Source organism: Camelus bactrianus, chromosome 22 (genome assembly GCF_048773025.1).
Source record: "Camelus bactrianus isolate YW-2024 breed Bactrian camel chromosome 22, ASM4877302v1, whole genome shotgun sequence".
NCBI classification, from domain to species: domain Eukaryota; kingdom Metazoa; phylum Chordata; class Mammalia; order Artiodactyla; family Camelidae; genus Camelus; species Camelus bactrianus.
In genome coordinates, this window is record NC_133560.1 from 4,229,883 (window position 1) to 4,256,270 (window position 26,388).

Here is a 26,388-nt window from a genome sequence, read left to right on the forward strand (position 1 = left end):
TTCCATTCCATCTGCTCTTTTGGTTTATTGTTCTTCAGTTTCATTTGCTTTCTTTCCCAAAAGTATATGATTTTGGCTTTTGTCATTGAAAATCCTTGCTGGTTTTGCTACCTCATGCTGGAGAGGAAGGCTTGTGACTGTTTTATAGTCACTGGTTTCATGGCTTTCTGAGTGCTTAATGCCACGTTGCAAGGGTGTGGAGACCTAATGAAGTGTGTACATAAAAGGTTTAGTCTACACTGAGTGCAGGGTTAGTGTTCACAGCCCACGTCATCAGTATCATAATTAATCCATTACAATCATCCTCTATTAATCAGTGTTATCCTTCTAACGTCTCGAGGAGAGGAAATTTAGTAGTCTAAATGCAAATCTTTGCCAAACTTTCAGTCAATTCAACACCTTTAAAACTTTGCTGTCAATAGGACTGTGTGCCTGCTATCCCTGCTTCTGCTCCTCCTGACCCAGGATGTGGTCTCCACAGCTGATGATCCGTGAGACAGTGGATTCTTGATCCCATGGCTCTGTGTGTTCTGAGACATCTGGGGACTTCAGCACTGTTTTAGGAGCTTTGGGTCCCACCTCTTCATAGCATTGCTGAGATGAGATCTGTGGGTTCACCCTCATTCTTGAGTGTACGGTGCATTTTTTCTAGAACCAACACACACCACCGTGGCAGCACTGCTTTGACCACGTGCTGGGGCAGTGTGTGCTTGTCAGTTCTTGGGTTTAAATTTTCTGTTCTAATTTCTAAAATGGGGTATATTAACAGAAACACTCCATGTAAACAGAAGCTCTGTGGGGTTTTCAGCAACTTCTAAGATCATAAATATTCCTGAAGCACCTAACCTTCCTCCCAACAAGTGAGGAGCAAGCCGGCAAGTACTGGGTGCCTGTGGCGGCCAAGCTCTGCAACCCAGGCTGCTCACCGAGGAGCAAGGAGAAAATCTTAAAAACCTACTTCCATGCTGTCTTTCACAGGATCGTAGAAATGAACGTTTTAATATCTACAGAGGGGTGATTTTTTTAAATAAATTTTTTATTTTTTTCCTTTTTCAATTTTATTAGGTAGAATTATTACAGTTCAGCTTCACATACACATATTGCATGTAAATACATGTATAGAGTATACTGCATTTTTTAATTTACATATATGTACTAATTATTCATTCTAAGAACAGATTAGAGATTTAGATTTTTAAAATTACAGTTACCAGAGGATTAAGGACATCTAAAAAAGAATAATAAACAGAATATGGTAATCCAATCACAAAGGACAGTCAGATGTGCTTACATATATTCAAGAAATCAAAATAACATTTAGTTCATTTGTGGTCTTATTATTATTGTTATTAATATTAGATTCCCCATAAATGAAGCCATATGGCATTTTTCTTCCTCTTTCCACCCTACTTCACTTAGAATAACAGTCTTCAGGTATATCCATGTTGTTGCAAATGGCATCTTTTATGGCTGAGGAGTATTCCATTGTATATATGTATCACCTCGTCTTTATCCAGTCGTGTGCTGATAGACATTTGTGTTCTTTCCATGTTCCTTGTTCTATGTCCCTTCTGGCAACAATTACGGATTTTAAATATTTTCCACCTTAACAACCTTCCTGAAGGAGATGTGGTAACTGGAATCAAAAACAGTTACAGCACAGGGTTGTGTGTGATGGGCCCTGGGGGCTTGGTAGAAAGGTTGGCAGAAAGGATTTCAGATTCTGATCAAATGAGTCCTCCTCTTGTAGCCCTGCTGACTGCCTCTCTCACGGCCTGCCCTACAAGTCTGACCAGTCCCTTCTGTGAATCCTACTCTATTGTGCACAAATTTTGTCCAATTGGTGTCATCCAGCAGGGACCTTAAGTGAGGCACCCAAGCTCCTGTGTTGCTTTCTTCCATCAGCCCTTAACTTCCTTGGGAGGCAGGACTGTCTCATTGCCCCAAGGATCCCTAATGCCTAGTGAGATGCCTGATACAGCTGGTACTTAACAAGCACATGGGTCAAATGGAAAAACCTGATCAAAGAAAAGGCCCTCATTTCTCAGACATACCTACTTGAGTACATAGGGTAAAATGACATGTCTTCTTGGATTTGCTGTCAAATACTTCAACAAAGGACAAATAAAAGAACAAAGGTCTGAATAAAGGAAATATGGAAAAGTTTGTGAATTCCTTAATCTCGGTGATAGGCTTATTGTACTATACTTACTGATGTATACTTAAGTTAGTTTATAATTTTACTGTCGTTAGCTGAATAGCAAGTATTAATACGTATTAATTGAAATCCTTAGAACTGACCAAACTTACCCCACACAAAATCCTTAATATCCTAGTAGTTTGTCTTTCAGAAATCTTTTCCCACAAAGACAGGAAAAAAGGGAAAGGCAGATCCGTGGAGTATTTCCACGTTGTCAAAAGACCAAAGGCCGATAAAAAAGAAGAGATTGTAAAAAAGATAAAGAGGCTGAAATCAATGTCCGGAAAACCTAGCTAACACTCCTCAGTGGCGCAACTTAACTCACCTCAGCACTGCCGCATCAAGAATGGGGCAAATAGAACCTAGTGGATTTGTTTTTTTAATAAACACATAATGATCCATTTCCTACCACAGGAAATTATGATAAGACTGAGTATAAGTTCTAACAACAAATATTGTACAAATCATAATTTCTACTTGATTCAAACTGCTTCTTCTATAAAATTTGAATCTTTTTATTCTTAAGACAGATTTGTGGCATACGACCTAGTGATAAAATTTTCAACTGGCTTGTATTAAAAAAGTTCACCATAGTGAGAGTTTATTACATCAACTATTGCTTTTTGGGAAACCCATATGCCTTGTCACTCTCTTTCATAATATTTCCTGTGGAAAATTCAATCCCTCATTCACAAAAGGGCTGAGAAAACGGTCTGATGGAAAACCTTCATACACTGCAACACAAGAAAATGAAAATGACAGTGAGCAGCCCGTGAAGCCGTCAGACACACACAGCGCAAGGCTGTGTTCCCGCCGCGAATTTCTGTAACCAGCAGGGAAAATGTGCATTTCAAAAAATAGACATAAACACTTTTCAGGAACTGAGCACACAATTTCCCTTTCAGGGTTTAGTGGGCTTCCATTTAATTCTATGAGAAATGTTTAAAACAACAGAACAACAGCTGAGATAGGGTTTAAAGTACCTATTATGTCTTAGTGAAAATAAAGCCAACTGATAGTTATCATTTTTACTTTATTTGATCTCACTCTCTTACTTTACCTCCCCAACCTCCTCCACAAAATGATGGTGAACATCCCCTCCTGGGTCAGAAGGCTAAGTAGAAAGTACCAATCACATGGAGGTGTGCTTTGTTGTTTTCTTTTTCAAAACAAACAAGTTTCATTCATGTGATTCAATAATTAAGATCAGAAACAAAGTCTACTCAATAAATGGTAGCCAAGACATGTCGTCATAGCTGCCCATCAGGTTTGGCCCCACGTTACACACTTTTACATGGACATGTGCCATGTGCTGTCATGGGAAATGATGAGTGGGGATAGGGCATCTGCTCTCACAGGGCACACAGCCTGGTGGGGGAGGCGGTGTTCAATCATTGCCCTTTTTTTAATGTACTTACAAATTATGGGAAATGCTATTTAAAAAGAACAAAATGAGTCAATGAAAGTGAAAAATACAAGGAAAGTATTTAGGCTGAGGGAAGACAGGGAACATCTTTGAAGAGCTGACACTCCACTGAGACCCAAAGGACAACTCCGGTGCTGCAGGTGAAGGGCAGGGACACATTGATAAAGGGCTGATATCCAGAATATACCAAAATCTCTTTAAACTCAACAAGAAGGATGAACAACCTGATTAAAAAATGAGCAAAATGCCTGAACACACACCTCATCAAAGAAGAAAACTAGATGCCAAAGAAGTCTATGGAAAGATGCTCCACAGCATCTGTCATCAAGGGGATGCAGACTGGAACAGCGAGGTACCACTGCACACCTGTCAGAACTGCCAAAACGCAGAACACTGACAGCACCGAATGCTGGTGAGGATGTGGAGCGTCAGGAATTCTCATGCATTGCTGGTGGGAATGTAAAATGGCCCAGATACTTTGGAAGACGGTCTGGCAGTTTTTTACAAAACTAGATGTACTTCTAACATATGATCCAGCAACTGTGCTCCTTGGTGTTTACTCGACGAAATGGAAACTTATGTCCACACACAAATCTGCATACAGATGTTAATAGCAGCTTTATTCATAATCACCAGAACTCAGAAGCAACTAAGCTGTTCTTCAGTAGGTGAATGGATAAACTGTGGTCCAGCCAGAAAATGGACTATTATTTGGTGCTAAAACGAAATGAGTTATCAAGGCATGGAAAGACATGGAGGAACCTTAAATGCTTATTACTAAGTGAAAGAAGCCAATCTGGGAAGGTTCCGCAACTGTCTGATTCCAACTGTATGGTGTTCTGGGAAAGGGAAAACCACAGAGACTAAAAGATCAGTTACTGTCAGAGGCTAGAGGGGAAGGAGCAATGAATGAGGTGCAGCACGGAGCACTTTAAGGTCACTAAGACAGACTACTCTGTATGATGCTGTGACGGTGGATACATGTCATTGCACATCTGTACAAACCCACAGAGTGCACACCACCAAGTGTAAATCCTAGTGTCAAGTCTGGGCTCTGGGTGATGATGACGTGTCAGTGAAGGTTCACCCATTGTCGCAAATGCACGCTCTGGTGCAGGCGTCAATAGTGAGGAGGCTGTGGGGACCAACTGCTGTTCATACACCGAATCCAGCCCCAGCCACCGCTGTTAATAAAGCTCTGAGGGTGTGTGGAATGTCCGGCTGCTCTGGCGTCTGAACAGCAGAGCTGAACAGCTGCACCAGAGATCAGGAGGTTTGCAGACACTGAAATACTTACTCCCAAGCCCTTGACAGAAAAAGTCTGCTGAGCCCTGTTCTAAACGAATCACAATTCACCCTGATGAGACAGGACAGCAGGGCCCAAACCAGGCATGGTTAATGGGACTGATGCGATGTTTTAGTTCCAACACCTTTGCTGAAGTCCTGCGGAAACAACGACAGACTGTAGCCAGGAAGCGACTGCAGAAGGAGTCGGTAGCAGGCCTTCCCGCCAGGCTCCGGGATGCCGGGGGCCGCGCGCTGCACGGGGGCCACCCGCTTGAAGAAGGCGGACTTGCGGTGGAAGCCGATCAACTCATAGAGCTCGGAGAGGATGCTGCACTGCTGAATTCTCTCCTCGGAAAGCTGAAGCACAGGGAGAAAAGCAACAAACATCTGAACGAAACATGTAAGTGAAAAAAGACCCGTAAAAAACTTTTCCCTTAAAACAGAGACCCAATGACACAGGAAGGAAGAGGACGGCTGACTTCATGCACTGATGGGACCGGATGCAGAAATGCAGGGAAGCAGCGCTGTGCAAACGCTCCTGACCCCCTCTGGGCCCCACCTCTCCACGTTCCGCCTGTTCTTTTATTAGAAAGTCCCATATTCCCTGAAACAGAGGAATCTGATAACTAAACATGGGACACAGAAAAGGGAAAGAGGAAAAGGAAGGGAAAGTAAAGGAACAACAGTTCATCTAGACCCTAGGGTTTGGGCGGGACTTTCACCAAACACACAACCTCTCAAAGCACAGAGCACACAGTGAGAAGCTGACAGAGTGACTGCAACTTCTGCTCCTTAAACACCAGCTACCTGCCAGCACACGCTGCGCCCGTTACTAAGTCATTACAATCATTTCAGAAACTATTACTACCCCGGCTCACAGGCAAGGAAATCTGAAACTCGGGGAGGAATTATTATCATCCTGGACAAAGTCCCACGGCCCAGAAGTGTCAGAGCCTCCGGCAGACACTGGACTAAAATGCTCCACATCTCCACAGGCCCTGAGCCTCAGGCTGAGGCCAAGTCAGGTCTGCACGGACCAACAGCACGAGTCTGTGGGACAGGGAATGTTCCCACTCGAAGTGCCAGGCCAAGGCCCTCAGGAACCTATGTAATGAAACCAAATCCCCAAACTCATTTCCAACGCACTGCCCTGTCCGGGAGGACTGCTCGGCACATCTGGCTTATCACCTGTGCACAGGCTGTGCAAGGGTCCCAGACAGTGACGTGACGTCCCAGTGGAAGTTGCTCGGAGACCGCTTCATCACAGGACAGACTCTCCCGGCTTCCAACGTTAACTCTCCATTCTATTTCCAACTGTAAAGTAAGTTTAGACTTGTTTTCCTCTCCAGAAACAAAGAGAGTGTTAACATCAGCGGGAAACTCAAGACTGAGGAAGAGTCTCCTGGCCATTTGGAAGGATAGGCCGGGGAGGGAACGGAGACAGGGATCAGAAAGACCCGTGTTCCAGTCCAAAGTCTGCACGTCACTCGCTTTGACAGTTTCCTTTTTAATACAGGTGATAAAATCGAATTATGATTGTTGGGAAAACTAAATGAAATAACGTATGCCACTAGCATAGGTGTAAAATCATCCATGAGTGTTCCAGAAATGGACGTGACCGTTGTTAGTTACTGTCTGCCAAGTCTTGGGTGTTAAGCCCACATCAGCCAGCCAGAGATGTGCCAGAGAATGCCTCAACAGCCAGCAGCCTTCTTCATCTTTGAAACTCACAGTGTCCGAAGATCAGGCAGTGGTGGAAACTTTGGGGCACTCTGGAGGTAGCACTCAAATGATGACTTTAAAAAGCTGGGGAGAATTTAGGGGACCATACAGTTCAAATACAGAAAACTCATTCCATGTCTACAAATATTCATCTCTAGCCATGATGATTCAGAGAGGAAATACATATTCAAACGTACATCATTTTCCCACATAAGTGCATCAAAACAATTTGGAAAGAATGTAACTTTCTTCTCTAGATCACACAGTGGGGATTACAAGGTTTGTACTGAGAGCCCTACTTGTAAATCATCTGCAAACGTAACTGGGTCCACTATCAGTCATCATCATTCGAAGGGAAGGATGGAAAAGAACAAAGCCAAGCTAATACGCCCCAGTCTTTGTTTGGTTACGATGTCACAGTGGAGACGGACAGGTCTTCAAGGAACCACTCTGCTGTGATCACGGAGCCGGGGAGCAGGATGGGCGGCAAGTTGTATGACGCAGCCGTAGCTGTGCCCGCGCTTCTAGGCAGGTACCCAAAGTCGCCTCGACAAGCTGTCAAACGCTTGTGCCCACGTCCTCATCACCTGACATGTATTAACGAGAAATGGAAACCTATAAACGGCCAATACCCTCGGTGGGCACACCGTCCAAAGAGCAAAGTCACAGTTTGACAACTGGCCATCTCGGTTCCCTGGGATTCATCCTTGGAGAACCTTAAAAACCACTCCTCTGTCCTCAAGAATTGCTGCCTACTTGTCCTATCTTTGGCTCAGGGATACAGCACGTTCACGTGGACTTTAATATCTGCACAGATTTGACTGTCTTTCTCCAGGTTCACTTGTCCATTCTGAAGAGGCCTGAGTTAAGTCCAAATTCCATAAGATCAATTCCCTCCAGTGACAACTCAACGAGCCTGCAATTAGAAACCAACTGAACAGGACTGTCCTCAGCTAAAACTGTCACCCACCCTTCACTGCTTTCTTAATCTCCTCTCCTGGCTAATTGCAACAGACTAACACCTCCCTCCACCAAGTTCCCCAACTATGTCAAATAGAAAGTAAGGTCCATAAAAGAGGAGACAACTCCATAGTCACCTCTGAATTCCTAGCACAGGGTAGTGTCAATAAACAGAACTATGATTATGGCTTCTTTCCTTTAAAACCTTTCTGGTTATTTAAATGAGACCATGGAAGGGAGGTGTTTGGGTCCAGTATCTTGATCCAGAAGACTCTGGAGGCCTTTTTTGGAATGGCTGTCCACAGATTCATTCAAAACACAACTTCTCTTTCCGGGAGGAGCTGTGATTTTCTGCCAGGAGTTTGTTGTCACTCTCATGCCAGAACAGATTTAAACTAAATACTTACATTGGATATGTTATTTTTCCCCGCTTCCAAAAAAATTGACTTTCCTTACTTCCTTGCCTTGAGGAATGCTTTTTTACTTTTCTTTCTAATTCACCCTTTTATAAAGCAGGATTCTCAGGATGTGCTTGGCCTTACATAAGAACAGCCATTCAACTCCCAGTGTGAGAGGCCTCGGGCTCACCTCCTGCCCTCCTGTCAAGGCAACTGAAACTCAGTTCAGGAGCGAACCGGCCCCCCAGGGCTTCTAAGGCTCACGTATCTCCCAGAATCCCTGCTTTCTGGTTTGTCTTGGCTTCTGAGGATTTCCCCTCACTTTCTTGACAATTTGCTGTGCAGCTTGAAAGATGAGGAAGGAAGGTCTTATTTCTTAATCAGCATCATAAGGAACTTATGTAATGAAGGTTTTCACGAGTTTCTAGAACCCTCCATTGCCGAGACAGAAAACACACTAGATATTTTCTAAATTTAGCTATCATGTGCATTTTTCCTTTGCTTTTGTTTTCTTAACTGCTAACAGACATTTTTTAATTAAAAAATAAAATAAGGCCCCAAATAGGATAGAACATTGAAGGGGCAAAAAAAATTAAAGGGCAAAGACAGAAAAATGATAAGTACTCTACAAAGTTAATAGAATACATACACTATGGATCAGATCAGCAATTCTCAGTAACAGCTAATTGAAACCTGACCATGAGGTAAAACCCCTCTCCTGTCAGGAGATGGACAACAGAAGATAGAATTAAATGAACAAACTAAAATTCTAAGTCTGGCGAGGTACAGAAGGCTACCAGCAAAATGTGTCATCTTCTGGAAAAGAGGGAGACTCACCAGCTCCTTTTTGTGGAGCCTGAGCCCAGGTGAGGACGGTGAAGTGAGCTCTCTAAGTACCCAATTAGCAAAGTGAGTGATGAATAAAGAGACGTGAGCTTTGATGACAGAGATGATACCACTATTCACTTGTCCTGTAAAGTATGTCTTCATGTTCAGTGATCAATACCTCAGCGTCCTCAGGGATTGAGATTATAGGAAAATGCACAGCCCAGGCCCAGACCTCCTCTGTGATTGTGACACTGCACTTAGATGTCTCAAGGGCACCTCCAACTCCACCTGCAAATAAATGACTTCACGGTTCTCCTCCCATAACCGTCCTGCCCAGTACTCCTGGTCGGGGGGGAAGGTCTCCCTGCCTCTCCCAGCTCAGGCCCATCACTCACAGATGTGACTGGACCCCTCCTTCAGGGCCCAATTTCCTCAGTCACCGAGTCCCACCACCCACACCTGTCCAACCAGGTACTCACTGGCACTCCCTCAGCACTGACTCTGTGCTGGGGACCACGCTGCACACTGCACACATGTAATCTCACTGGATCTCCACAGCAGTCCCGGGAAGTCGGTACATCACTGCTTCAATTGATTAGATAAATTGTTTCACTTCCTTGAGTATGTCATCCAAAGTGACACGGCTCCTGAGCCACAAACCTGGGACTGAAAACCACTTGAAAACTGAACACTGCTACACCTCGCAGCCACCCTACTCTGATTCATCACATCACCTCCTGCCGAGCCTTCTAAATGTTTCTAAGCATTCTACAAGACAAAAGTGATCTACGAGAGCACCCCACTCCCCTACTTAAAATCTGTCAATGACGGTCCACTGCCCTTAGGAGAAAGCCCCACCAATCTCGAGCACAGCCCAACGGCCCGGCATCCGCGTTCCCTGCGCAGCCGCGCCGCCTCACCCACCACACAGACCTACACGTGCCGTGTCCAGGACAGGGATGCTGACTCAGTACAACCCGGGGCTCGCCTCACTCGAACAATGATCACCCTCTTCAGTGGTCACCCTCTTCAATGCTGACTCTCAGAAAAATATTTTCTCAGGATGAATCAATCTTTTTCCTTACAACTTCCCATCATTGATAATGAGCTCCCCCCAAAAGAGAGAAGACCTAATCCTCAGTCTCCTTATCTGAGAATAACAAGGAAATATGAGAGGTTTTATGTGAAATAATATTCATGTGAGGCTGAGGGACAATTCCCAACATACAGTAAGCACTCAATATGTGCTTACTTAATATTAATAAAATAGATTCCAATCCAGCAACCTTAAATCAATGCTTTATGGCTTTGTCCAAAAGACTACCGACAAACTATTGGACGAACCCCTTTGAGCAGATCAGCCCAAGCGTACTGGGATAGGTAAGCCTTGACTCCAGTTACAACTGCAGCCAACCAGCACTACGGGGCTGGGGCAGTTTGCTCAAACTCTTACATGTTGCTTGAGCATTTAGTTGTAGTTATTGAATAAAGACAGGTATTATATAGTCAAAGCTCATGAAACATAAATCTTCAAAGATTGATGCAAATTAGATTTCAAGTACAACCCTCTCACTAGAAATTATTTGAAAATTATAGTCTTAGCTCCTCCGCACATCAAAAGGGCATGTTCTTAATATATCTGACTATATACACTGAAAGAATTGTTTAAAAGAAATTAAGATGAAGCCATCCTGAATAAGCTCTCAGTATCATCTGCACAAAGCCCCAAACAAAGGTCTCATTTCTCACTTCCACATAGGTGTTCAGGTAGCTTAACCTGGGTCTTGGTTTCTTATGACACGGGGGTGGGAAGAATTGTGGATAGATTTAAGAAGCAAATATACATCTAGGGTATTTGCTGTGTAGGAATCCTAGAAATAAATAAATTGATATCTAGTCCCACCCTTAGGAAGCTCAGCCTTTCCAATTACAACAGCATTAAAAATAAAATGAGAGATATATTTAACAAAATTTTACAAGATTTGTACATTGAACATTTTGAAGTATCACCAAAAAAAGTTTAAAAGATCTACATATATGGAAGGCATCCCATGTTCATGGAATGGTAGACAATATTGTTAAAAATGTTAAGACTCCCCAAAGTGATCTACAAATTTAATGGAATCCCTATCAAAATTCCAGCTGACTTCTTTGCAAAAATTGAAAAACTGATCCCAAAATTCATATGGAAGTGCAAGGGACCCAGGTCAGCCAAAACAATCTTGAAAAAGAAGAGCAAAGTTGGAGGACTCACTCAAAGGTTACTACAAATCTATAGTACTCAAGTCATTATGGTACTGGCATAAGTTTGGATGCATAAATCTATGAGACACAATAAAAAATCCAGGGGGGAAACTTACATTTACAGTCAGTTTTCCAGAAATGTGCCAACAACACTCCATTGAAAGAATAGTCTATTCAACAAATGGTGCAGAGACACCTGGGTATCTGAAGGCAGAAGAATGAATCTGGAATCTGGACCCCCATATTTTATATAACAAATAAAATATTAATTCAAAATGGATCACAGACAGAAACATAAAAACTAAATGTATAAATTTTCTAAAAGAAGACATAGTACAAATCTTTGTGGTCCTAGGATAGGCTATGGCTTCCTAGATACAATACCAAGAGCACAAGTGGAAAAAAAAGATAAAATGGACTTCATCATAATTAAAACCATTTGTTACAAAGGGCATCATCAAGAAAGTGAAATGAAAGGGGAAGGGGGTAGCTCAATTGATAGAGTGCGTGCATAGCAAGAAAAATAAAATGAATAAATCTAATTACCTCCCCTATAAAGAAATTATTTTAATGTTTAAAAAAAGTAAAGTGAAATGACAATCTGCAGAATAGGAGGAAAATTTTACAAAGCATATATCTAATAAAAGACTACTATCCAGGATATGAAACAAATGCTTACAACTGACCAATACAAAGAAAATCGACCCAATTTTTAAATATGCCAAGGATTTAAATAGATACACAATTGGCCAATAAGCATATGAAAAGATGCTCAGCATCACTAGCGAACTCAAAATCAAAATGATATCTCATTTTAAACCCACTAGGATGGTTATAATCAAAACATGGACAATAACAAGTGTCGGTCAGGAGGCAGAGAAATGGGAACCCTCAATACACAGCCGTTGGAAAGGGGCAATGGTGCAGCTTCTTTGGAAAAGCCTGGTGTTTCCTCAAAAGGTTAGAGTTATATAGCTCAGCAATTCCACTCCTACATATAGAGTCCTCCCTCAGTATCCTCGGGGGTGTTCGTTTCAGGAACCCCCCACCCTGGATTCCATAATCCAAAGATGTTCGAGTCCCTTTACAACCAGCCATCTGGATCCATGAAGTGGAAACTACAGATATGGCGGGCCAACTGTACAGCCAACAGAATGAAAACATATTCTCACAAAATCTTGCACATCAATATTCATGGCAGTATCATTCAGAGTAGCCAAAGGTTACAAACAATATCCATCCATCAATGAATGGATAAACAAAATTACCAAGAATAGGCCCACAAACTTTTGGTCATTGAATTTTTGACAAAGGAGGTGAGAACATACAATGGAGTAAAGACAGCCTCTTCAGCAAATGGTGTAGGGAAAACTGGACAGCTGCATGTAAATCAATGAAGTAAGACTACTCCCTCACAGCATACACAAAAATGAATTCAAAATGGCTTAAAGACTGAAACATGTAGACAAGACACTACAAACCTCTTAGAAGAAAACATAGGCAAAACATCTGACATACATCTCAGCAATGTTTTCCTAGAGCAGTCTACTCAAGCAATAGAAATACAAGCAAAAATACACAAATGGGATCTAATTAAACTTACAAGCTTTTGCACAGAAAAGGAAACAAAAAGCAAAACAAAAAGACAATCTATGGAATGGGAGAAAATAGTGGCAATAAATGAAACTGGCAAGGGCTTAATTCCCAGAATATGTAAACAGCTTTTACACTTAATAAGAAAGAAAAACAAACAATTCAATCCAAAAATGGGCAGAAGACCTAAAGAAACATTTCTCCAAAGAAGACATACAAATGGCCAATAGGCACATGAAAAAATGCTCAATATCATTATCAGAGAAATGCAAATCAAAACTGCAATCAAGTATCACCTCTCACCATTCAGAATAGCCATCATTCAGAAGTTCACAGACAGTAAATGCTGGAGAGGCTGCGGAGAATTGGGAACCCTCCTACACTGTGGTGGGAATGCAGTTTGGTGGAGCCATTGTGGAAAACTGTATAGAGGTTCCTCAAAAGACAAAAAATTGACCCCCCATATGACCCAGCAATCTCACTCCTGGGCATATATCCAGAAGGATCCGTTATTCAAAAAGACACCTATACCCCAATGTTCACAGCAGCACTATTTACAATAGCAAGACATGGAAACAAACTAAATGTCCACTGACAAATGACTGGATAAAGAGTTTGTAGTATATTTCTCCAATAGACTACTATTCAGCCATAAAATAATAATAAAATAATGCCATTTGCAGCAACATGAATGGACCTGGAGAATGTCATTCTAAGTGAAGTAAGCCAGAAACAGAAAGAAAAATACCATATGAGGTCGTTCACATGTGGAATCTAAACAAAACAAAACAAAACAAAACAAAGAAACAAAAAGATAAACTTATCTACAGAACAGAAAGAGACACAGAGACATAGAAACCAAACTATGGTTACCAGAGAGGAGAGGGTGTGGGAAGGAATAAATTGGGAGTTCAAGATTTGCAGATACTGAGTATATAAAGAATAAACAGCAAGTTTATACTGTATAGCACAGGAGAATATATTTAATATCTTATAGTAACTTGTGTTTAAAAAGAATATGAAAATGAATACAGGTATGTTCCTATTTAACTGAAGTGTTGTGCTGTACACAAGAAACTGACACAACATTATAAACTGACTAGACTTCAATGAAAATATTTTTAAGTAGACCAAAAACGAAAAAAAAGAAAAAGGATATTATCAAACAAAAAGAATAAAGCACTGACTCAGGCTACAATATGGATGAACCTTGAAACTTTATGCTAAAATAAGCCAGACACAAAAGGGCAAGTAGTGCCATTTAAGGTGAACTGTATCTAAGCGTTTACTGTAATACTCCTGTAAATTTTCCGGAGTTTTGAAGTCTATCAAAATCAAAATAAAATGTATTATTCATTAAAAACATAAAATGATTCCTCACAGGAGGGCTTTAATTATGAAATGCAGAAATGCTTGTAAAGCTCCTGGAACAACACTTTGCACGTCCACACACAGACACTGCTGTCACTGCCGCTCAGAGGGTGGTGCCAGCGCTGATGAGGGCTGCCTCCACTCGCTCCCCTGCAGACAGTAGTGAAGGCCTGGGCTCTGACAGGCAGGGTGAGCGTGAACCTGGGTCAGACACAGCCACGTCCCAGACTCTGCATTACCCAACTTTCTTATACAAACTGCAACATGTAATGCAAACATGCTAGAGGGATGTACCTTACAACACAGGGAATACAGCCAATGTTTTACAGTAACTATAAATGGAGCATCTATTGTACACCTGAAACATATCATATTTTAAATCAGCTATATCTTTGTAAAAAATTAAAAAATAATTTTAAAATGTTATCAATTTAATATTCAATTCGGTTTTTAAATAACTACTAAACAGCTTAGAATATATAAAAGCATTTAAGTGTGCTGTTTGTTTACATATTTATTTACTTTCAGCCTCCTGCTAAAAGAGAAATTAAACAATTTTTTTAAACACAGCTTAACAACCATAACAACAAAAAGGCAAAACTGAGAGTGAAGAGAAAATGGAGATCCAATATTTAAATGAAACCAGGGGGAGGTAAATTCATAAAAATGGATTCCATGAAGTCAGGGCAAGTGTTAAAGGCCGACTAGAAATTCAGATGTAAGATTCTTGGCAGCTAAAGCAAAAAGAAAAAGATCATGGGGTGGGTGGTAGAGCATGTGCTTAGCGTGCACGGGGTCCTGGGTTCAAGCCCCAGGGCCTCCACTCACAGATAAATACACCTAATTACCTACCCCCCCAAAAGAGCCCCAAAGAAAAGAAAAAGAGAAATTTCCTTACAAAAAAAACCCTGATATTAAATTTGGATTATACACTTTAAAAAAAAGAAAAATAGAAAAGATGAGTGACACTGTGAAGGAAAAGCCCAGCTGGGCTAACGAGCTAAGTCACAAATCTTAGTGTGATAAGTGTCGGTTTAGTGATCTAAGTTCTGCCGGGCTAACTCGTAAATCTGAAGTTTAGTGTCAGTTTACTGGGCTAATAAGCTAACTCATAAATTCAAGGTCAACAATTGTCAGTAACGTGATCTGTTCCAAATTGATAAGTTCCAGTGTACTGATTCCTTGCTATTTGTTGTTTGAGCCTTATTGGCTAAAACCCCATACTTGTAATTAACCCTATAAAACCTCATGTGCAGGTCTTGGAGGTGCTCAGAGCTTCGGAACAGAAGCCCCTCTGAGTCCGCCGGCGTAATAAATCAGAGTGTTTGTTTCTTGGCTGGCCTGTTGTTTCTGTAACAACACAAGCGATAATGCCCGTGAGATAAATCTGCGATGGCTGCTGGCAGGTACCCATGTCTCACATGGGAAAAGCTGAAACATCCTTCTCACCACTCAGAGTCATCCTCAGCCCACCACACCCCTCCCTCTGTTAAATGCAGGAGCACAGGCAGGGCCCGGCCTTTGCTCTCTCTGTGTCATCACAGTGAGACAGGATGGAAGGGGGCAGAGCACAGCCATTCAAGGAAGGCCACAGCAATTAACATCAAAATGGTGAAGGATTCAACCCCCAGTAGGCCTTGAGGCTCAGGATGAAGAGATTTAACTTCTAGCAGAGCTTGAGCTTCATTATACATCCATTGTAATAGTAAAATGGTGAATAACACGCCCCCAGGCACAATGGCAGTCCCAAGGCTAGCCACAAAAGTTCACAGGGTGGGAAATGGCCAACTCCCTGGGAATCCCAGCCCCTTGCCCTTAGGCTGGTCCTTCTACTTATTAGCATAAGAAAACACCAAGCCCATGAAAACCAGCAACACAGCGCCACCTCGCGGTCACCCCTCTCTCTCCCTCTTCGGAGAAGGCCCACACTCTGTCTGTGGAGTGTGTACCTACTTTTAATCTGAGCATCAAACCCCCACACCTCGTGACGTTTCTCTTGCCTTTCAATGTATCTCTCTGAATAAATCTACCTTTACTCAACACTGGCTTGTTCTTGAATACTTTACTGCACGAAGCCAAGGAACAAAATCTGGTGGGGCACATCCCAAGGGCTCAAAAAAAGCCTGGGACACAGCCCTTCTTATGCCTCACGTTTTCTTTTTTCTTATATCAACAGGACTGGGTTGTGAAGGGAGCTCTGAGGCCCCAGCTAAGGGACAGAAGCAGCCCCCAGGGCTCGAATTGGCGGGCAGCCTCTTCCCCAGCAGGGGCTTTGGGGTCTGCCCCGTTCTCTGTGGTTCTCTGTTGTGCTGACTCCCCAGCCACAGAGCGTTCTCCCTAGGTCTGTCCCCACAAAACCCTTCTCTCCAAAATACAAGCACGTCATGTCACAGTCCTCTTGTTCAACCAGGAAATGTTCAACCCAATTTTTCCCTCCACAGTAAAGTACCTAACTGTCCTCCCTCACATCCCACCACTTCTTTCTTTGTGAGAACTCTTCACTCCCCACACACCATCCTGAACGCAAGTGCCTTGCTGGCTGGGACCGAGATGATTCAGTCTCACACAGCCTGCATCCTTTCACTTTCCCCTTGTTACCTTAAAAAAGCCTTTCCTGAGTCACCCATCCATCTGATTCTGAACTTCATAAAGTGCTGAGTTTGCACTCACTGTGTGCACACCTCCCAGGTTTTGGCTAGTTTTCCTTCCCAAGATCTTCATTAAGGAGCTGCATCTAGAAGTTGAAAGAGGCTATTCTTACATCTGAGTGGAGGAGCCTGCAAAAAATTTAAGTGGCTTTGAAGAGAGAGTTAACCAGGGACAGAGAGGTCGCAGGTCCTAGTCAACAGTGTCATGAGGCAAACTGTTCTTCAAAGACTCAGAGTGGCTTCTGAACGCGGAGACGGCAGGGAAGAGGTGACAGGCAGTGAGTGGGGTGAGTGACACAGGGTACGCTCCCCCAGCTGGGGAAGAATTGGATTTTGTTCTAGTTTTCCATACAATTCCTTACTATCTTTTTCTCTTATTCTCACATACCATTTCCTACGAATTAAGAATATCAATGTCAGTCATTTGCGCCACTTGGGAGAAGCAACACGATGCCATTCACAGGGCTGGGACATGACAGCCAAACCAGTTTAGGTTGAAAGACCAGTGGGGGTATTTCCAAGGTAATCACAGGCATGCAGCAAACTCCCCAGCTTCAATGACCTCATCTCAAAGGTGGGCCAATAAAACTACCAAGAAAAGTGCGTGATGATTATGGCTGACATCTGTTTACTAGGTAAGTGCCCGTGACAGCTGCAGCTTAATGGGGAATGAGTATGATTAACAAGGCCCTGTCTACCTGGCCACACGCTCACTGCCTTCCTGCCTTGGTGCAGCAGCAGAACTTGTTTAGCTGAGATGAACGCCCCCAGAGCAGCCCCGACGGGAAAGCTCCCAGCTCTGCACGGCGAGATGTGTTCCATTCCTTCTCAGTGCTGATCACAGTTTGCTGTCCTCTGTTTTTATGTTTATCCCTTTTGTAACTGCCTCTCCTCCGGAGTTTTTGCTCAAGAGGCGCAGGGCCAGGTGTGTCTTGCGGCCTGACGGATATTCTGGGCTGGGAAACAGCCGACCACACATCTGGCTCTGGTGCTGAACGGAGAGGGCAGAAGGCCCTGGGGCCCATGCTGAACCGAGGACCCTGCACCCAAAATTATGGTCTGACTTTGGGCAAATTACACAGTCTTCTTTACCTTGAGATTCCTCATCTGTCCATGAAAATAACTGCCCATGACACACAGAGTTACAAGGATTAAATGAAATCCCCAAATTCACAACCTATTCAAGGGGCCACCAGTGCATCCTCAACAGACACATGCTGCCTTTACGGCTCTGACACACGCCAAGCGGGGCGGCCGCACACAGTGAACACTGCTAAGTGCCAGTGTGTTAAGTGCTCCATGTGTGCTACAATACTCTTTAGAACTTACAACAATCCCAGGAAGAAACGAATATTATCATGCCCATTTCACAGATTCACCAACATGTTAGGAGAGGTTACATTCTAGTCCAAGGCCCTATGGTGAGGAAATGGCGATTTAAACCAGAATCTGGGCCCAGGCCTAGGCTCCATCTCTCTCCCATCCACCTGACCACTTGCCTATGTATTCCACCTGTCCAATACCTAAGTTTTCAGCCGGCCAGCTCTTAAATGCAATGTGTACCATCGTTTGTCAATGTTGGTTAATTACCATAAACTGTTCTCAGAAACCACTACAGTAAAGAAAGGTGGACTTAAGGAATGCAGACATTGCGTTCTCCTGTAATGTGCAGAAACCCTTCCCTACACCACCAAATCCAAATATATGCTTCCTCCATGTTTATGTTTGCACACGGCTTATTAAAGAAGAAGTTACCTGCAGTAATTCCATCTTGGTTGCTTTCCAAGGTTGCAGATTATCCATAATCAGTCCGTGGACGAAAATACTACAATGTAAATGAAAATACTGCAACCAGGTCAGTAAACAAAGAATGCTGAAACCAAGTCATTAGCGGCTGCAGTCACCCCCCAGCAAAGACAGGCCCCTGCAGTAACTCACAATGGTGCCCTCTGAGCAGACTCAGAATAAGAAAGGACAGGATACTGGTCCTAGATAGCTAGGTGCTTGTCTAAAGAATGAATTCATTGAGTCCAAAATATTTGCTTCCTCCCATACATAGAAAAGCACTAAATTCTTGAACTTAAGATACCTGGCTTTCTTTAGATAACAAGCTATCTTTTATTGTTCCAACAACCTGGTCTTTGTTGTAAAGCTCCTATATATCCTAGCTCCTCCCCAACCTCTTGGGAGCAGTCCCTCAGAGAGATCTGAGAGGCTGTCATCCTGGCTCGAGTCCTCCCACCAAATAAAACATAACTCTTAGCTTTTAGGCCGCACATGTATTTCAGTCAACAGTTTTGGACACCATGAAGGGACCCAGAGCAGACTTTCTCCACCTGAACTGTCCGAGCAACAGGGGCCTTTGTACCAGCAGTGGCCCTTTGTTCCTATCCGCCTCCTCGGGGAGTCCATATGAATTTCGGTGAGTCTCTCCTGGTTCTCGGATCTCACATATTGGTCGATATTCCTGAGATTTATTTGGCGGTGTTTCCAGGTATCTGGCCCTCCAGTTGAAGGAGACTGGGGGGAATTACCAACCCAGTGGAGATATACTGGGTGGGGCCTGGTTGAAAGATAACGGGAAATACCCACCTTGAGACGTCCGATGTGGTCTGGTGGAAACATATCAGGAAAATAATCACCCAGTGGAGACATCCCGAGTGGGTCCAAGTTGAAAAACACTGGGTTCAGGGCTGAGTGGTTAGGTAAGTGGCTGGTCTAATGTTTTCCTCAATTTGGTTACATCCATTGAATTTTTCAGGATAAAAGTAAAACTCTTATGAGGAATCTTTCAACTCCAAAAATGGGACCCTCCTCCTGGCTGGTAACAGTTTCTCGGGTGACAGAGAATCTTGCAGGAATGGTAGAGGCAAAGACTTCATGCCATAGAGTTGTCCCTGAGGGAAATCTTACTAGCAAATTTATTCTGAGAACCCGACCTTACAATGGGGAATAGAACTTTCAAAAAAAATAAAAATCAGAAAAGAAAAGAAAAAGAAATGACAGATTGCCAGCCTCCAACTATTACCCCAGCCAGGTTTATGTACGTACAAAACTTAAAACATTAATTGGAAATTAGAAAAAAAATCTCACTCTGAAAGTAACTAACCAGGCCTGATAAAAACATTTTTTGGAATTCTGAACTTATAAAAACAAAATCCCCGTTAGGGGGAACTTGGATTTCTCTTCCTGTGTCCTTGCAATATAAACGTTTTATCTTTCTCTGGGTTTTTAAGTGTGTGTATGTATGTATATATATGTTTACTTTCTTTTTAAAGGAAACCTTGGACTCTGCCATACAAAAGGTACAAGTATCGTGTACATATGGTGGCCACGCAAATAAATTGGATTCTAAGCAATTCTTTGATTGTACCAATTGTCAGATATTTTGCCATCTTAAACTTTGTTTCATCAGCCTGGACCACAAAGGCCTTTAGCTTTTGGAGAGTAAACCTTTGAATTTTATTTAGGCAACACCCCCACTCTCATGTGGAAGAGCCTCTTCATCTTATTGGTTTAAATATATATATATATATATATATATATATATATATATATATATATATATATATATATAAATTGATGGCCATATGATGGATCCTTTAATTTGGAAAAACTTTTAAATTGGTGAAAGTTGAAAGAGATATCATTATAAACAGCTGTTTTATTGGTACCTATTAAAATCAATTTTAAAGGTAGAAAAATATATCTAATGGTTAACCTAATAACTTAGTGAGAAAAATAAAACTGGTTTGAAAAGCTACATTTGTGTTTTTCCTTTCCGATAAACGGTTCTAGAGATGCTAATAAAAACTTAGAATAATTAATGTTAATTAGGTTGAATAACTGAAAAAGGATTGTTAAAATGTCGAAAAAAAAAAGATAAGGGGCTTATCCCAAGTGGATAAATATTTTTATATGGTTATTTTGAATGAGATAAATAAAATGGACATTTTTGGATTTAGGTACAAGGTTTTGATACTACACTACATAAAGTAAAAAAAAGGGCCGAAGAGATAACCTACTGCCCCCCAACATTAAAGTTCAAACAAGTCCGTTTTATTTGCCACAGTTTAAAATATATGTATATATAGACTGAAATACTTGATCAATGATTGGGACAACAGACCAATTAATCAAATTAAAAACAGAAGGGTCTAAGCTCTTTGGCTGAAACTTGGGCATCTAGAGACTTTTCTATAAAATTAGATACAATGCACACACAAAAAAAGGCTTCTGGCACTCCTTCTAGAAATAAGAATTATTGATTAAACCTAATAAATACAAAAATTAAAGGTATAAGACAATAAAATTGAGATAAATTTTGTAAAATTGGTATATTTAAATGGTCTTTATATAAAACTTTTGCTTAATTATGTTGTGGGATAGATCTGTTTCAATGGAAAAACGCTTCCCCTTCTTGGTATTATAAGGCTGGGCACATATCTGTCCCTCAGAAAATATTAATTGAACAAAGTAAAGGAAACCAATAGAGTTACATGAGCCGTCCAGTATAAAGTAAAACTAAAAACTAATATTCAGTGGCTAATAAAAAATTATAGTAAGAGGTTTACCCTGGGTTTAACTTATAACTCAAGGAAAAGAGACCTTACTAAATGCCTTATGCAAGCTTTGGAAGACATGATAAAGTAAACCTTAAAGTTTTAAAACATGGAATTCTTTGTTTACAGCTCTTCTCACTGATAAAAAAATGCCAATTAAGGAGATAAAATTGGGTCTGGGTGACAGAGCAGTTCTCTGGGGAATTGGAAGAGTGTGTCTTTGTCTTGCAGATCAGAAATGTAAATACAGCAAACAGTGACCTAGGACTGAGCCTAATTAGCTCAACGAAATAAAACTTAAGGCCAAGAAACTTTTGGCATTTTAGAACTCAGAACTCTGACGGGTCCTTCAGACTTTGTCAAGAAATCTTAAATGTCTGTTCCATAAATAGTAAGCCTTAGTGATTTGAGCAAGCAAATTCAGCTTACTCCAAATATTATTATACCTATCTTATAAGTAAGTTTTAAAGTGAAGCTATGAGATCTCTAGCTTTTGTCTTTTTATAAGACTGCATACACATTATAGATGTGAGATACTTCTACAGCTAAAAAAAAAAAATCAAAGTCAAAGTGCTCTGCTTAATTGATGTAAAACATAAGAGCTTACAAATTAAGTATTTTTAAAATAAAAACTGACCAAATTGAATTTCAGCTTCACGTGAACTGGAAAATATTCAATATTAAGATAATATTTGATATTGTTTAGTTTAAGAATGTTCTAATTAATATAGACATCTTTAAAGTCATCAATATTAAGTATAATATCTTTACTGTACCTAGGTTTAATGAAAGTCAAATACTATCCTGTTATATCTGTTGCAGATTGGTCAAGAAAAAAAACAAACAGTAATATGGTGTGGTAAAATTTTAAGTAAATTAAATGCAAATGAGATGAGAGCTTTGGGTAAATTTTTAAAATATATTTTTAAAATGTATGCTTAAGATAATCTCTAAATGTTTGGTATCTTTAAATTCTAGAGTTGTACTAAATTAAGTCAAATGATAGGATTTTATTAAATAGCTATGCCATTTTCAGATAAAACAAGATTGAAATATGAATTACTTAACATGTAACTTCCTCTTACAGAGAAACTAAAGGTGTTTAGAAATATTAATAAATGGTTGGTGCCACCCTGAAATAATCTCTATTATTAAGGGATGATCTCAGTATCCTAGGAAAATAAGGTAAATGTGTAAAGAAGATTTAAGAATGGAATTATATTTGTTAATGAAAAATAGTGAATTTCTCCTGAAGCTGGTTACTTCTGAATGGAAGAGAAAATAAGGGACACACTAATATGAGTATAGAAAGCTGTGGAAGGCTTGTGGAAGAGGAACCCTGAAGAAAGAGTTTCGCACGTGGTCGGAATTGGCTAAGTTTAGAATCAACTTGGGCAAAGTAAATGAATCTTAGAAGTAAGCAGGTACAAGACTAGATTTGGTTTTCTCTCTGTTAAGAGGAAAATATTTTCATAAAATGTTAATCCACCTTCAGTAACAGATTGTAAATCTTCTTATACCACTTAACTGATCTGTTCTGCCTTTACTTTGACGCATTTTCTTGTTAATGAATTACTACTACTTTACAGTGATCTATATGTTTATCTGACCAAGTGTTCTGAAAACTTTTAACAAGCTCCCCAAATATCAATTTCTAATTAAAGTTCTTTTAATCTCCACTTAAGTTTGGGATGCTACAGAGGGCCCCTGAAACATCCCAAAGAGAGATTTTAATCTAGTAAATTTCATTTGGCATGTTAAATAACACGGTATTGTCAAATGAATAATAAATCTTCTAACATTATATTGTATGAGAAAATATTAATATAGATATTGTAGAAATTATATGGACTCCCTAAAATTCTGGTATATCTGAAATGTTACCAGTGATAATTCTGGGTATAGTGACCAGGTTTCTTTATCGATTATAGTGTAACAGTTTAACCATGTTTTAAATCTTTTGTCATTTATAGACAGTTAATGGTTGTCTTCTGATGGTTTTGCAAAATGCTTTCTCTTCAAGGAGATTTACTGATTTCTAATAAATTTCAAACTATAGCAGTGAACTAAACTGGGTAAGAAATTTTAAAGTTCCAATGAAAACTGTGATTAAAAGAATTAGTTACATGGGACTGAGTAAACTGGTGAATATGGTTATAATTTTTGATTTTGTTTAAAATACTACTGGCTTTTAACCTGTTTCCCAGACATAAAGAATCTCTTTTCTTTAAGCTAGTTATGATTCACAGCAATTTGATAAATTATACCTATGTAATCAGACTTGGAACAGTTATCTTTTCTCTCTATCAGATCCCTCAATAGACTAAAAACTCTTAGGTCCCCAGTGGCTGTATCAGACAAATGAGGAAGATCATCTCCTAACAGATATAGGAATCTCAAGGTATTTTAAGGATTTTAAAGAGAAAAGAATTTACCTAAATCTATAAGGCAGAAATCCATGACAAGCCCTTGACGGGGCTTTCCTGGCCTTAGCAAACCTTATTAACATTCTACCCTGAGACTCCTAATTAAAAGTTCCAACACAGCCAATTTAAAAAAGCCTATATGATCAAATAATCAGACTTAACTTGTAAACAAATTAATCTTGACATGGCATTATTTGAGAAAAATGAGGGTAACTTTAGAGAGAAAAAAGATTATAATTTAGTGGATATTACATTCTAGTTTTGTTAATTGAGGTCCGTATTTACTAAGACACTTCCCAGATCATTCCTTGCTGTTATGTCACATTGCTGTACGGTTTAATTGAATTATGAAAAGGATACTCTAGGTTTGTTTCTGAAGCTCAGTAATCTATCCTTGGGTAAATTTCCAATGCCCCATGACCTGCAGCCAGGGGATTATACATACTGGAACAGGCATGACTTAAAGAACTGTCTCCAACCTGAATGGAAGGACCCTTTATCAGGTACTCTTAACTAGACCATACACACCAAAGCTGAAGGAAACGGACTTTCGGGTTCATTTCCTATCAAAAATAGACCCTGCAGTACACTGGCCTATAGAGCACTGCTCACCTTAAAACAATGCCCAAATGGAGAAAAAGTTACCAGGCCAGGATGAGAAGAAGACGACATCTGAGGTAGAGAGCTGACCCAAGACACCGGACCAGGGCTGCATAACAATAACTGTGATAATTTCTCCTACCTTTAATTATGAACTACTCCAATTGTTAAGTTTATGGTAAATTACCTATGTCTAGTACTTCTGTGTTACCTTGGTGGGTTTCCCTACTCCAAGGCTCTAACAAGATAGCCCTCAGAAACGTTATTCTAAAAATAAATTATAGTTCTGTTTAGGCCACTGTTAATCTTACAAGGTGGGAGACCTCACCTGGCCAATTAATACCTGCTCTGAGCCTGACCATAAATATGAACTTTCTCATAAGATCACTCAAATTCAATCAGAAACACAAGCAAAATTTTAACCCAAAAATACAACTCCTTGACTATTAAATTCTTACTAGTGACTTTATTAACGTTAGTAGCTGTATTACTGATATACTGCCTATTTTATAAAATTGTTGTCTGTTACATTTCCCAATGTGTAACTAGGCCTACAAGACTGATGATGGCTAAATATCTTGAAGAAATAGATAAAATTTATAACCCTGAATAAAGTAATTGTAATAGTGTGATTATAGGTATGGGAATGAGCAATGAAGGGTAAACACTTCTTTGATCATACTAGACTAGTAAGACAGGTGATCCAGAGAACTTATAGTATCAACAGGGCCTGATAAAAAAACTAACACCTTGAATGGCAACTCAGAAAATTCTTCACCTGAACTAGGATTGAGACATCCTAGCACCATGGGACAAAATTGGTCATGAAATGTCTCTCAAAATATTGGTCGAATTTAGGACCAAAGGGGAGCACTGTGAATGAAAGTACTACAATGTGAATGAAAATACTGCAACCATGTCAGTAAACAAAGAATGCTGAAACCAAGTCATCAGCGGCTGCTGCCACACCCCAGCGAGTGCACGCCTGCAGCCCAGCCTCTCAGCCACTCACAGTGGTGCCCTCTGAGCAGACTCGGAATAAGAAAGGACAGGATACTGGCCCTAGATAGCTAGGTGCTTGCCAAAGGAGTGAATTCAATGACCCATATGTTTGCTTCCTCCCATACATAGAAAAGCACTAAATACTTGAACTTGAGATATCTGGTTTTCTTTAGATAACAAGCAATATTTTATTGTTCCCACTACCTGGTCTTTCTTGTAAATCTTCTATATATCCTAGCTCCTCCCCTACCTCTTGGGAGCAGTCCCTCAGAGTGATCTGAGAGGCTGTCATCCCTGCTCAAGTCCTCCAGCCAAATAAAACATAACTTTTAACATTTAGGCTGAACATTTATTTCAATTAAGTCCCAGAATAGACACAACTCATCAATTCTGTAATGGAACACAGTGGATCAGGAACCATAAGCGTGTTTTAGTCCATAAAAACTACGGTTTCCTCTTTCTTCCTGTCATTATACAATCCCACCAGAACTCATTAATTTGCTGTCGGCTCATCTGGCAACCAAACTCAGAGAAGAGTCAACTCAGCAGAGTGCTCTACTGGGAAGAACACCCCGCAGCAGCACTGCAGGCTACCTGCCCTCTCGCACGCTCTGCTGACCCTTGGTGTCCTCCCTGGAGACCAGGCCAACAGAGCTGTACCCAACAGCAGCGAAGTCCCACACGTTAAATAAATCATTTTATTTTATATGATATTTTACTTATATACCCATATCTGAAAACAGATTTGCCAGAAGCCCAAATCTTCAGCATCAATCTGCAAAGGCAAATCCAGTCCGCAAGGGAAAACAAGACTTAAGACGAAGCTAAGACGTCCAAAGTACTCTCCACGACCTAAGGCCTCCAAAGTCCCCTCCAGGACCATCAACCAAACTGCATGCAGGTCTGCAGCTGCAGGCGGCAACATGTCTGCATTTAAAGCAACCCCTTCCTGCCCTTGGGCGCTACAATGTCCCTCTACGCCCTCCCATCTCAGGGTAAGAGCAGCCGCTGCAGAACCTCACAGGGCAGCACTAACAGGACTGGACAGAGGATCAGAGCTAAACTAAGCCTTCTGATGACACGAGCTTGTCACTTTGTCACTTTACAGACGAAGATATATA

At 40.9% G+C, this 26,388-nt stretch overlaps 1 pseudogene; it reads right to left on the reverse strand.

Annotated features, from left to right (window-relative positions):
• Positions 1 to 1,050: 1,050 nt before the first annotated feature.
• LOC141574702 (trafficking protein particle complex subunit 9-like) overlaps positions 1,051 to 26,388 on the reverse strand; it is a 62,945-nt pseudogene continuing 37,607 nt past the window's right edge.